Source organism: Jatropha curcas, chromosome 6 (assembly GCF_041381405.1).
Source record: "Jatropha curcas cultivar XTBG-Jc1 chromosome 6, XTBG_Jcur_1.0, whole genome shotgun sequence".
Taxonomy (NCBI): Eukaryota; Viridiplantae; Streptophyta; class Magnoliopsida; order Malpighiales; family Euphorbiaceae; genus Jatropha; species Jatropha curcas.
The window spans coordinates 8556690-8570194 of NC_143156.1; the positions used below are offsets into that span (position 1 = coordinate 8556690).

General features: G+C 33.0%; 1 long non-coding RNA gene and 1 other non-coding gene across 2 annotated transcripts; one reads left to right on the forward strand and one right to left on the reverse strand.

Moving 5' to 3' along the window:
- The first annotated feature begins 3729 nt into the window (after positions 1 to 3729).
- Positions 3730 to 5363, forward strand: LOC105646289 (uncharacterized protein At4g06744). Its single transcript, XR_016321344.1, has one exon. It is a non-coding gene; the product is annotated as an uncharacterized protein At4g06744 (transcript).
- An 890-nt stretch (positions 5364 to 6253) lies between these two features.
- LOC149495500 (uncharacterized) lies at positions 6254 to 8418 on the reverse strand. The gene is made up of 3 exons (XR_016321345.1): positions 7944 to 8418; positions 7219 to 7284; positions 6254 to 6506 (listed from the first exon to the last, which is right to left on the reverse strand). It is a non-coding gene; the product is annotated as an uncharacterized LOC149495500 (long non-coding RNA).
- Between the last annotated feature and the right edge of the window lie 5087 nt (positions 8419 to 13505).

Here is a 13505-nt window from a genome sequence, read left to right on the forward strand (position 1 = left end):
TAGTTTCTCCCTTGGATTGATTTATTTCATTAATCACTATCAGAAGAAGGGTTTTTGATATGAATAGGCTAATAAATTACATGATAATAATAACTTGATGCGGAAGCTATATGGTTTGACTCATGGGGTGTTTTCATAAGTTAATGACCCTAGGTTATGAATTCACAAAACAAACCACAAAACTTAATGATTTAATTCATGTTAAGAGTTTATTAGTGGAGAATCTCAAGATGGATTATTAAGGAGTGGATGTAAGTGAGTTAAATGTTGAACCACTATAAAATCTTTTGTGTTGAGTTCTCCTTTTTTTTTTTTTTTTTCTTTGTCTTTGTGGCTTTAATTGAAATTACTCACTCAAACACATATTATATTGATATGCTTAAATATCGGTTGATCAATTGCTCTATATGCTAAATTGTGTATACTTTGTGATTGAAATCTGTTTTGAACTAAAACTAAATCTGAGTTGCTGAAATACTCCTTTTCAATAACCCAGCAACAGAGAAATTTCAGATTATGAGTTATCCTTATATGTTTAATACTTTGATTATTTAAATGATTTTCATATGTTCTAAAATCTAAAATTTCATGTTAGAAGATTTGCTTCTACTGTAATTTTGAAAAGAACATTTTAAAGGCCAAAATTTTAGGTGTTGCCTATTAGGACCTACAAGAACCTGTAAAACTAAATGGAGATATTCGGAATAGGGTATGGAAACTCGATCTTCCTCCAAAGATTTGTGACTTTACGTGGCATGCTGTAAAGAATGTGCTTCTAACAAAAGAAGACTAAATAAGAGATGCTTAAATATTGATGCGAGATGTCTTTTCTATAGTTTTGTATGAGTTGGAGGATATTAATCATATCGTAGTTCATTGTGAAAGGTTCATGGTGGCATGGAGGTTAAACGATTTGGGTGCATGGAGGTTAGGTGGTTTTAGTGCACCAAACAACAACTTTTCTTATTCAGATTTCTTTTTCCTAACTTCTTAATTTAAGAGGAAAAACAACTGCTGGGTTTTTAGTGACTTTAGCTTAGAAAATATGGTCACTTAGAAACCAAATGCTTTAGAATCAACAGTCGAGCTCCTTTAATGGTTGCGTTTTTTCTGATTGTCAAAATTTTGTTAATGCCTTTAATATCCTTTTGTAGACAATTTTGAATTTGATCTTATTATTTTAGATAATAAGAGAATTTTAGATTGTAGGTATGATATTACTGCAGGTAAGTTCCAAGACAAGCAAACATGGATGCTCATACTCTAGCAAGAGTATCCATCCATCACGCTTATCTTCGAATTTGGAATGAGATCCCTTCTTATTTGCTGGAATTTTTCCCTTGTGGTAATGACATTTCGCTTTAAAAAAAACAACCCTTTTGTTAACTAGGGCCCAATTCGGCAATAATCTTTCATACAGCTTTTAGTCAAAACTTGCTTTTATTATTTACAGTATTTAGTAATGTAGTGTACTAGCATTTAGGGTTTCAAGTAGCAGATTACGAAATATTACTCTCTTCAGCGACGTTTGATGAAACGCCAGTTAAACAGTTAAACAGCTACTAACTAGGATAACTAACAGTTACAAAAATATCTAATTTTACCGAATAGATCCAAGATACAGCTATGTATAAGGTATTAACTTATGTAAATGCTCTAAGAGTAAGTAAGGAGCTTTTATAAGATTCATATAATTCAAGTAATTGTATATTGCACTAACTAGTGGCCATTCAAAAGGTTTATATTTTTTATTAGTATCATCTTAATTCAAGTTGAAAAGATTTAAGCCTATATTCGTCCCACAATGTTTGTCCGGTTGACTTTTATACAAAGTTTAAGAAACAAACTAATTATAGTGACACATCATACAAATTGTTCATATTTTTCCAATATTGTCCTCCTTTAAAATAAAAAAATTAGTTATTACTAGATTTTAAAATCATTTATGGTGAGACACACCAAGGCATAGCCGAATGCTAAGTTTATTTACGGCTTGGTAATAGATCCAAGTTTAAATCTCCCTTTTTCAATACCAAAAAAAAAAAAAAAAAAACATTTATGGTGAGGGCATAAAAGGAATAATAAATATCCTTCTTCAATACTCAAAAAAAAAAAAAAATCATTGATGATGAGTGCATAAAAGGAATAGTAAATATCTTTTAAGTCAATTGGACAAACATTTTAGGACATCTAAAAATGGAAACATGGACAAATATTTTGGAACGGATGGAATATCATTTATGTTAGTCTTATTATTGAAAAGAATTTAAATAATTCTTTTCATTTGCCAAAAAGTTACAAACTCTATTAACTATGGTACTGAATTTTATATTTAACATATATAAACGAAATTCTGTTCTTTTTTTAAATTATTTATAATATTTGATTTTAATATTATTAACAATTTTACATTTTTAAAAACAAAAACAAACCAAAAAGTCATAATAATAGTTCGGTGTGGTGTATGGAAGTGCCAAAGTGGGGATCGAGGAGGAAGGAGATGGGGTTTTAGTTATATATGCCTATAGAAAAAATGATCACCATGGAAATTCCACAATGACAAGTCACTATAGCATCCAAAGAGACGCCTTCCCACTGCTTATTGGAGCACTAATTTCCCTTTAATGTTTTGATCATTGCGAACACTCTTTAACTATGGCAATATGGCTGAATTGGAGAACATAGTGATTCGCTTTAGGAACCGTTTGATCTATAAATAAGAACCAAACCCATTACAACATTATATATATTTCTCTGAGTTCATGGTGTTCATTATCAATTCAACAATTCACTTCATTTCCTTTATGAAGTTTTTCGTGCAGAAAAAATTAGTGGATCCTTTCAAGATATTTACATCTTTCTACAAGACACATTATACTTTGCGCCAAAGCATAAAAATTATATATATTTTGAAGGATATTTGTGAAAGATCAAATAGATCGAACGCACATGATTGGCAAAATTTTAAACTATTTCTTTAAATTTTTGGCAATAAAAATAAATTGTTACATTATGGCTATTGAAAAAATTCTGATTTACATTTGCAGGCCCTCTGAAAGAGAGGCAAAAATTTTTCATATTGCTATTCTATATTAATTTAGCAGTAATTTTTTTTAAAAAAAAAAAACTCGGGAATGAGCGCTTTTTTCCCTTTATGGCTCTATCTAGTACAAATCTGGATAGTTGGGCAGTGGAATTTGAACACGGAATAATTAAAAAGTATCAATTTTTTCTGAAAGCAAATTGAATTTCAGTGTCATATTTTTCTCTTCAAAATTAATTTTCCCAGACATTGAGAAAATAAGTGAGACAACTTAATATTAGAAAACACATCCATATTCTAAAGTTGTGTTCCAAAGCAGCTTTTAAGCAGTTTTAGCATTTCGACCAGCTGTGTTTTACAGTATTCCATAATATAGTGTTTGCACTAATTTTTAGAGGTTAATGTAATGTTTTATAAAAGTTTAACCTATGTATCATTTAATTTTTAGCAGTTCATGAAAAACTATTCAAACAATTAAATGATATTAAAATAATTAACAATTACTAAAAAACTAATTTTGCAAACATACCCTACATATCAACGCCAAGTCAACAAATGACCTACCAAAAGGTGTGAGACTGATCACAACCAATATGTCCAATCCACTAACATATGTAACACATATGCCAAATTTAAAAACATATAAAACAAAGTTCTTAGCTTGAAAATGAAGCTTTCTTTCACCTACCATACACACGAAACTACTATATATAAAACACCTCTAACTTCTTTGGTCTTCATCTTCTTCAATCTCTTTATATATATAGATGTCAGAATGACAATCATTTCTTTATACACCAAAACCCTAATCCACATCTGTATACTTACCCTTCTATTTTTGCTTTGTGCAATTTGCCAAGATTCTCCAAGTCCATCACCATTACCTTCAACTCCTTTAATACCAAAAATTCTAAATTTCTCAGATCAAAGACTTGCTGTAGTATACCCTATTATCCAAACATTCAAAAAAGCTATCACTTCAGATCCTCTTAATATCACTCAAACATGGGTAGGCCCAGATATATGTAACTACAAAGGCTTCTACTGTGATCACCCACCTGATAATATCTCTGCTACTGCGCTTGCTGCCATTGATTTTAATGGATTCCGGCTATCTGCCCCTAGTCTTGATGGATTCATTGATCAACTTCCTGATCTTGCAATTTTCCATGCAAATTCCAACAATTTTTCTGGTACCATATCGCCAAAACTAGCAGATTTACCATTTCTTTATGAACTTGACTTGAGCAACAATTTTTTCTTTGGAAATTTTCCTATGGCAATTCTTAGCATCACCGGTTTGTCATTTTTAGACATAAGATTCAATTTCTTTACTGGGTCAGTTCCTCCTCAAATTTTCACTCAACGACTTGACGTGTTGTTCCTTAACAATAACAATTTCATGCTAAAACTACCTGAAACTCTAGGCGCAACTCCAGTTCTTTACCTCACCTTAGCTAATAACAAATTCACAGGGCCAATCCCAAGAAGCATTTTGAACGTTTCGTCAACGTTAACCGAAGTTTTACTCTTAAACAACCTGTTGACAGGTTGCATTCCATATGAATTAGGGTTCTTGAAAGAGCTAGTTCTATTTGATGCTAGTAATAACTTGTTGACAGGTCCTTTACCTTGCTCTTTAGGTTGCTTAACCAAGATTGAACAGTTGAACCTCACCGGAAATTTGTTGTACGGCCAAGTGCCGGAGGTGGTGTGTGCATTAGAGAATTTGGCAAATTTGTCACTTTCAAATAATTATTTTACGAAGTTAGGGCCATTGTGTTGGAAGCTAGTGAAAAGTGGAGTTCTTGATATTAGACAAAATTGCATTCTTGGTCTTCCTAATCAGAGGTCATTTCATGAGTGTTTTATCTTCTTCTTGCACCCTAGGTATTGTCCATACCACCCTACTTTGTTGAATTTCATTCCTTGCAAAGTTCATCAGCCAATTCATCCATATATGGGTCCAAAGAGAAATTTTACTAGTTATAAAGCTCTTTTGAGACACAGATTGTGAAGAATACACACATATATATATTGGAAATTTTCAGGTGGAAGTTTGTGATTTTTTTTTGTTTTTTTTTACTCAGGTGAAATGTTTAAAAGAATGAGGGGTTCTTACACTACTGACCGAACCATATTTTGGTAAATTATATGGTAATATATGCTGGTCTTTGTAATTGTATACATATACGAATTACTATAAGTGGTTGAGTGGAGGTTTTATGTGGATATATATGAGTTATATTAAACGGGAATTTCCCCATATGTATAAAGAAAAATCACAATTACAAATTATTCAAATATTTGATTTGAATTTTGATACTATCTTATATGTTGTACCAATTTCTACCTGCAATTAGACCCGGCCATATTACGGTTTTCGAAACTGAAACCGTCAGTTTCGAACTGGTGGGAACTGAAACTGGTCCGAATCAGAATCAGAACCGGTGCCCTACAATTCGATTCTAGTTTCACTATTTTTGGAACCGTGAACCGACGGTTCCTAGAATTGGGCGAAACCGTTAGGAACCGATGGTTTGTCCAGCCGGTTAGAACCAACGATTCAAAACTGATAGTTCCAAGCAGATTTTGAATTTAATGATAAACGGCTAGAACCGGCGGTTCTACCAGTTCAAACTAGCGGTTCCAGTCGGTTCCAGCAGATTTTTTTTTTCCAATAGTTTTGTGAAATCCCCAAATTACCCTTCATAACAACTATAAACGGCTACATAACGGCTAGTTTCAAAGGTAATTGTAGAAAATTGATTTTTTGAATTTATTATAAATACCTCATTCCATATACAATCCCCTCACACAAAATAATCTCTACTCTCTCTATTCTATATTATTCTCTACTCTACAATTTCTCTAATTTTCATTCATAAATTATTGTCCAAAATATTGGAAAATAATTTTTTCAAAGTCCAATCTCCAATTATTTGTCCAAATTATTGAGAATTAATTTCTTCAAATTCCAATCTCTAATTATTCTCTCTAATTTGTTTTATTCAATTTTTCAAGTTACATATTTGTCACGACCCGTTTCCGTGGGCCGGACCGGCACTAGGGCCCAGGTAAGCTTAAGGCCCCCGAGGCCCGTAGTAAGCCTAAATTATTCAATCTGTCTCAATTTCATCAAAACAGTAAGCCTCTATACAAACATATGGCCCAATCTCGATTAACACATAATATATAACCTGGGGCCTATTCACAATAAATTATAATCACATTATGGGCTTACTGGTTCACCTACAGCTAATTACATAATATTTAATTAGCAATGTAGTGCTAACAATAAGTCCAATATTAATACACAACCCTATAACTGCGGAGTTCAATAATAATCTGATAATAGAGTAATTTATACATTCAAAATTAAATAACAGAAATATAAAGTTTACATTTATAACTCTGCGGAGAAGATTGCAGAGCTTCAGTCAAATCAGCTGCTTCCTAGTACCTGGGAGGTTTGTTGGGGGGGTGAGTTTTGCAACTCAGTGAATAATAATAAATAATACACACCACATACAGTCAAGCAAAATGTACCCTAGTATACTAAATGAACACACAACAGTCAATCATATGACATTACATCAGCACCCACAAACAATATCACCTTCAAGTAATCACATCACGTGGAAATTAGTCAGTGGAGTCACCTAAACCCCCGACGAGCCGTCCTCTCAAACAGCCCATCCTCTCAAACATGTGCACCCAGGGAGCCAATCCCCCATATCTGGCCGACCGGTCTAATCCTCACTTGACCAGTCCTCTCAATATTTTATTTTACATTCTCTCTTTTCTTTTCCATATCATCAACATCATTTCATCAATTCATCAGGTGCACACGGGGGCGCCGATCTCCCATTTACCCGGCCGACGGTCCAATTTCATCAGTTCATCAGGATCCATATTTATCGACCGTCCTCACAAACCCAGGGTGACCCACTTCATCCCAACTCCACACAAACAGAGCACAGTATATACACAGCACAAATAATCAAACAATTCATTTATCATAATACATCAATTTCATCCAAATGCACAATTATGCATAAGTATAATTATAATGATCATAACATAATATATATGAGAAAATACAATATGTAAATATATATAAATGTAATGTTATGCAAATGCAGTGTTGACATGCATTATTTATTATTACTCACAGTAGTGGAGAACGAATCCCTAACTTTGATTTTGGTCGGAAGGAGCACTAGACGGACCCGGGCGATCTATGAAATTTAAGAATGACACAAAACAAAAGTAACTATATCAGATAACATATTTCTTTACTACTCTAAGAATTTTATTTTTGTATTCTTAATTTTTCTACGTCATCTAATCTCGATATTAAGTTCTTTTCTGTAATAAACTTTTATTTTTCTACCGAACTCTATTTTATTTTCTACCGAAATTTCGGCAGCATCTCCCCTAAAAATTTAACTATCCACCTGTTAAAATATCAATAATATATCAATAATTCCAAACCACACAGCCCATCCATCGGGCAATCAATCAATTTAATTTCCTCATCCTCCATCCGAATAACAATATCAACATTACCTTCAATTCTCATTCCATTCATAATATTATTATCAAAATTCCTCAATAAATTATTTCATACTGAATTTAATTTAACTCACTATTGTTGTTATTAATCAATAATTACTTCATATTAATTAATCAATAACTATTTTGAATTAATTTTAACTAACTAAATAACTACAATTACTAACTAAATATTTTATTAATCAATAAATTAAACCTATTTAAATTAATTTCACTACATAATATGAATTAACTACGCAAAATAACTAAAATTAAATGAACTAAATTAACTACAATAATAAAATTAATTCAAGTAACTAAAATTATTAAAATTAATTTTTACCCCAAAATATAATTTTTGTCGAATTTTGCTAGATCGGGAGTTTTTATGCGTGCCAGATTGAAAAGCAGTGACTGCTGGTGGTCGGATCCAACTAACAGTGGCGAAGAGAGGCAGAGAGAGGCGGAGGAGCGGCTGGCAGCGAGGCTTGAAGCTGGTGCTGCTGCTGTAGGCGCGACAGACCTGGCAGAGGGCCTGACTGTGTGATCTGGTGGCGCTGCGTGAGCTAGGACGAGGTGGGACGAGCGACAGAGCTGCTCCGGTGACGAGCAGCAGTGAGAACGGCGGTGGCGCTCGACTGGAGCTGCTGGACAGTGATGCGATCGCAGGTGCAGGGAAGAAAAAGGAAGAGAAAGAAAGAAAAAAGGAAAGAAAGAAGAAGAAGAAGAAGAAGAAGAAGAAGAGAGCAGAGGTGGCGGCGCGGTGGTGGCAGTGACAGTGGTGGACTGGAGGTGGCGCAGAAAATGGCGAGGAGAGGGTGAAGTTTGCGCTGGATATAGAGGGGAGAGGCTTCTAGAAGTGGTTTGGGCTGATTCGGTTCGATTTGGCCCAAATCTTGATTTTTGTTTGATTTTTCGATTTTTAATTGGTTTTTGATTCGGTTTATCACTGTACAAATTATTAATTCACATTTGAATATTTAGATACATTTTCCACACTGTCAGTTTATTAAATTTAAATGAAAAATCTTTGAAAATAAAAAATCGGGTTATTTCAATATTATTTTCCTATAATGGCAAGTAGAGGAAACTCAAGTTCCGCTAAGGGCAAGGAAAAGATTAGAGAAACACAATATTTATCTATCCCTACAAACGACATATTCGATTTTACTCTCAATCAATATAATTTTGAGGGATATCCAAATGAAAATATGGAAATTCCAACTCAAGAATCTAAATTTAATGATAAGAATTTACAACAAGATAAAGAGCAAGGTACATAAATTTTTCGAAGAGCAAGAGAAAGTAACAACTTTTTCGCCATTCATTTCACGAAAAAATTTAAAGTCGACAAAATGTTCGATGTAATTTGCAATTATCGTGGAACTCTTATAAATATAAACAAGTGGGCGGTTATGGATCATTTTAGAAGCATTTAAAGGCAAAATATCCAACAAAAATAGTAGTTGATCGATCTCAAACTTAAATTTCTGAATACGTATCTTCTAACATTTTTTTTTATTTCAATATTCCCAAAAACAACAAAAAGAATAATTAGCTAAAATGATTTCTATGGAACATTTACCTTTTAGTTTTTGTGAAAAAGTAGATTTTAATCAATATTGTCAAAAAGTTTTAAATCATTCTGTGAAAAGAGTGCCAAGAAATATTGTAAAATCAACTATTATTTCTTTATATAAAAAAGGAAAAAAAGAGTTAGAACTTTTATTTTCTGAAATAAAAATTCATGTTTCAATTTGTTGTGATATTTGGAGTGATCATTGGCAAATACATTCTTATATAGGCATTACATGTCATTGGATTGATGATGATTAGAAAATTCAAAAAAGAATTATTGCATTTCGTGTTTTCGATGATAAACATATTGCAAATAATATTTATAGAATGATTGTTTCAATTTTAGATGAATATAAATTCACCAAAAAAATTTTTTCAATTTTATTTGATAATGCTTCTGCCAACACTAAATCAATTATTGAACTTAAATCAATTTGTAAACCAAAAATTAGTGGAAAATTTTTCATATTAAATGTGCATGTCATGTTTTAAATTTATATGTACAAGATGATTTAAAAGTTCTTGAATGTTTTATTTCTCCAATTAGAAAAGTTATTTCATATTTATGGTAACATCCCCAAATGATGAAAAGTTGGGTTAAATTTTGTAAAGAAAATAAAAAAAAAAGATCAAAACATTTTTCAAGAGACATCCCAACTCGTTGGAATTCAACGTATGAATTATTAAATGAGTCTTTTTCATATAAAGAATTATTGTTCATTTTTACTACTAGCAATATTGAAGAAATTAATTTATATCCACAAATTGGGAGATTTGTGCAAAAATGTTGCATATTTTAAAAATTTTTAATGATGCTATATATAACTTTAGTGTGTTTATTATCCCACATCTCATTTGTTTTTACCTATATGCATTAATATTGTTAGTGCACTTCAACAATTTGAAAATGATGATTTATTACAAAATTGTGTTTTATCAATGAAAAAAATGGTTATCTTATTTCAAAAATAAACTACCCTTTTTCTTGTTTCTTGTGTATTTGATCCTAGATATAAATTTGAAATTTTATCTGAATATTTGACTCTTTATTATGAATATTAAATCTTGATATAGAAGATAGCTAGTGTTAATATAAATGTAGTATTGCATGGAGTTAGAAAAAATATTATAGAATTATATAATGAATTTTTTGAATATTCTAGTTCATCTACTTCTTCTAATTCTTCTCAATTTAATTCCCGATCATTCCCAACTGAAAAGATAAGTGTTGGTGTTGCTGAACGTATATTACTACAAAGATAAAAAAGACCTAGGGGATTCGGTTCTTTTCTTGAACTTGATAATTATCTTACTACTTCTTTTAAGTTTGGTGATAATTTTGCAGATAATAATTTTCCAGTTCTAGATTGGTGGAGTCGTTACCCCAATACATTCTCAACCCTTTCACTAATTGCAAAACAAAATTTAACAGCTCCGGTCTCCACTGTTACGGTTGAACAAACTTTTAGTCAAGGAGGAAACGTACTTGATGAAACACGCTATAGTATGACACCCGATTCATTAGAAGACAATCATGCGTGAATGATTATAGTAAGGTCGAACTAAGAGCACAAGAGAATATCAAATAAAATGAAGATTTATATAATCTTTACGATGGGTCCTCAAAGGGAACATCATCCGGTGGTGGAAATAGAGACTAAAATAAAATGGGTAAAATCGGTACAAGATAAGTAGGAATTACATGAGCTTTGATTCCTCTAAACCCAAAGAGGATACGTGGGCAACTTAATTTTTGAAAAAAAAAGTACAAGTCCTTTTAAAAAAAAAAAAGTTTCAACTTTTTTAAACAAAAAATAAATTAACTTGAAGACTTTTTTTAAAAAAAGATAAATTAAGTTCAAGTCTTTTTTAAAAATAAATTAAGTTCAAGCTTTTTTTAATTTTTTAAAGGTATTTTTTTTAGAAATTATTTCACAAATTTTTAAATTTTAAATTTTGAAGAAAAATGTTCTCTACTTTTTTATTTTACAATTATGCGATTCGCTAGAAAATCGTTCAGAAAACTAGCCGGAATCGTCAATTTTGGAATCGTTAAGGAACCGAAACCAGAACCGTAATTGTTCGGTTCCACCGTAATTGGAACCGTCAATTTTAGGTTCGGTTTTGGAACCGATACCAGCGGTTCCGGAACCGTGGCCACCTCTACCTGCAATGAAGTTATCTTACTCAGTTCCACTTGTACAAATTACATTGTATTGAATATTAACATTAGTTTTTTCAAATATATTTTTTGCGTTTCTCATGCTATTAGATTAATCTTGTTTAAATATTGATAATAAAATAAAATATCTGATGTTAACCAGGTGGTGGTCTGATTGGTCTTCTCATTTATGTAAGGAGTGGAGGTATTGAGTTTGAGTCTTCTCAACTACAGTTTATTTCACCAGTTTGGTGAGCCAAGGGGAGGGCTACCCCCTTTTGATATATGTAAAAAATAAAATAATATATCTGGTTAAACTGATATATAAATATATCTAATAAAATCATATCTTATCCCATATCCCTGAAAATCCTTAACTAAATATTTTGGTGGGTAGTAATGGAGAGAATCTCTCCACTAACCATACGAGAAGCAAAGGACAATTCTTCTCACATTTTTACATACTTTCATCTCAAAAGGTTCTCATTAAACAAACCAGAGAATATAAATTTTTTTTTTTTTATTAAATGGTGCGGTGAGCGTGGAACACACCTCACGATTCTTTCAAACCTGAAATAAAACCCCTTCTTTATCATGTCTAACAATTCAATTATAAACCCAAGCTTACAGGAAGTGGTAGGAGAGCAAGAGATGCCCAATAATCAAGTGTCAATGCCACCTTCTCTAGTGATCGATCCTCAAGTGGCAACCGCCCTAACTCAAGCTTATGAGCAGTCCACCATTGTACTTGAGCGCCTGCTAGCCAAACCTCAACAAGAGGACAAGCTTCCAATCCCGAATGGCAAAAGTAGGCATGTTAATGGCGATCAGGAGCACCCAAGTCTCTCTAATAGATCTGGGAGAGAAAAGAACCATCAGCCTTTCCAGGATGAACCTCCAACCCAGCTACCAGAGGGTGAGTTTGAAGCTTACCAGAGCTCTTATATGCATGACAGTAGGGAGTTTGCTCCACCTGTAGCAAACAACGCCGATCTTTGCAATACTGTCAAGGAAATTTTCAGAGAATGTAAAGAGCATGGAGAGACCAAAAATTTCAAACTCAGAGATGATTCACCCCTGTCTCCGGACATTTTGAGCTCGACTTTCCTATCGAAGTTCAAGATGCCAATTTTCCAAACTAATGACGGCAGTACCGATCCTTGTAGTCACCTAACAGCATTCAGAGCAGTTATGTACTTGCAGACCAATTTGAAAGACTTCATGTGCAAAGTATTCCTTGTCATGCTCAAAGGCAATGCCCAAGAGTGGTATCATACACTAAAAACTGGCTCTATCCAATCTTTTGCTTAGCTATCAACACTATTTAAAGCTCGATTCATCATCAGCATCCCTTTTAAGAAAATTTCCTCTAGCCTCATTGATCTGAAGTGAGAAGAAGGAGAGTCATTAAGACAATATGTAGCAAAATTTGAAGGATTAGCAATGCAAGTGGAGAACTTAAATGACAAAGTCACCATCAGCGCCATGGCAAAGAACTGTAAGTATAATAAACTTTTTGAAAGTATAAGCGTTGAACATCCTCTATCTTTTGCAGAACTAATGGCAAGAGCTCATAAGTACACAAAACTTGATGACGCCTACCTCCACGATAAAAAAGCTCACCCCGACATGATAGACATAGTGGAAGGAGATACTCATCTTCAACAAGGGGAAGGTCACCCATCAGACACCCAAAAACAAGCTACCCACTCAAAGCCCTTTATCACCGAGAAATCAAGTTCACTAAAGAAAGGGAGTTCACCCCCCTCAATAAATCATGCGCCGAGATACTAGCATGAATATTGGAGCAAGGTAATAAAGTACAAATAAGCTTCCTCAAAAGATTGAAAGAGGATACCACCGGATATAGAGACAGGAGCTGATACTGTGAGTTCCATAGAGACAGTGGGCATGACACTGAAGCTTGCTGGCAATTCAAAAGAGAGTTGGAACGTCTTGCACAGAAAGACAAACTAAAGGAGTATCAGGGGAGATCGGAAGGGTCTACCAATCTAGGATGTAGAAATGACTATATATGTTAGGTTTTTCTTGAGGTTTTTCATAAAAGAAAAATCCTTTGCCTTACTTTGATCATCAAACTTAAATAGTCCTGGCGAGCTCCAAAAGCTCATTGACATATGGACTTAAGCAATCCTGGCCGAGCTC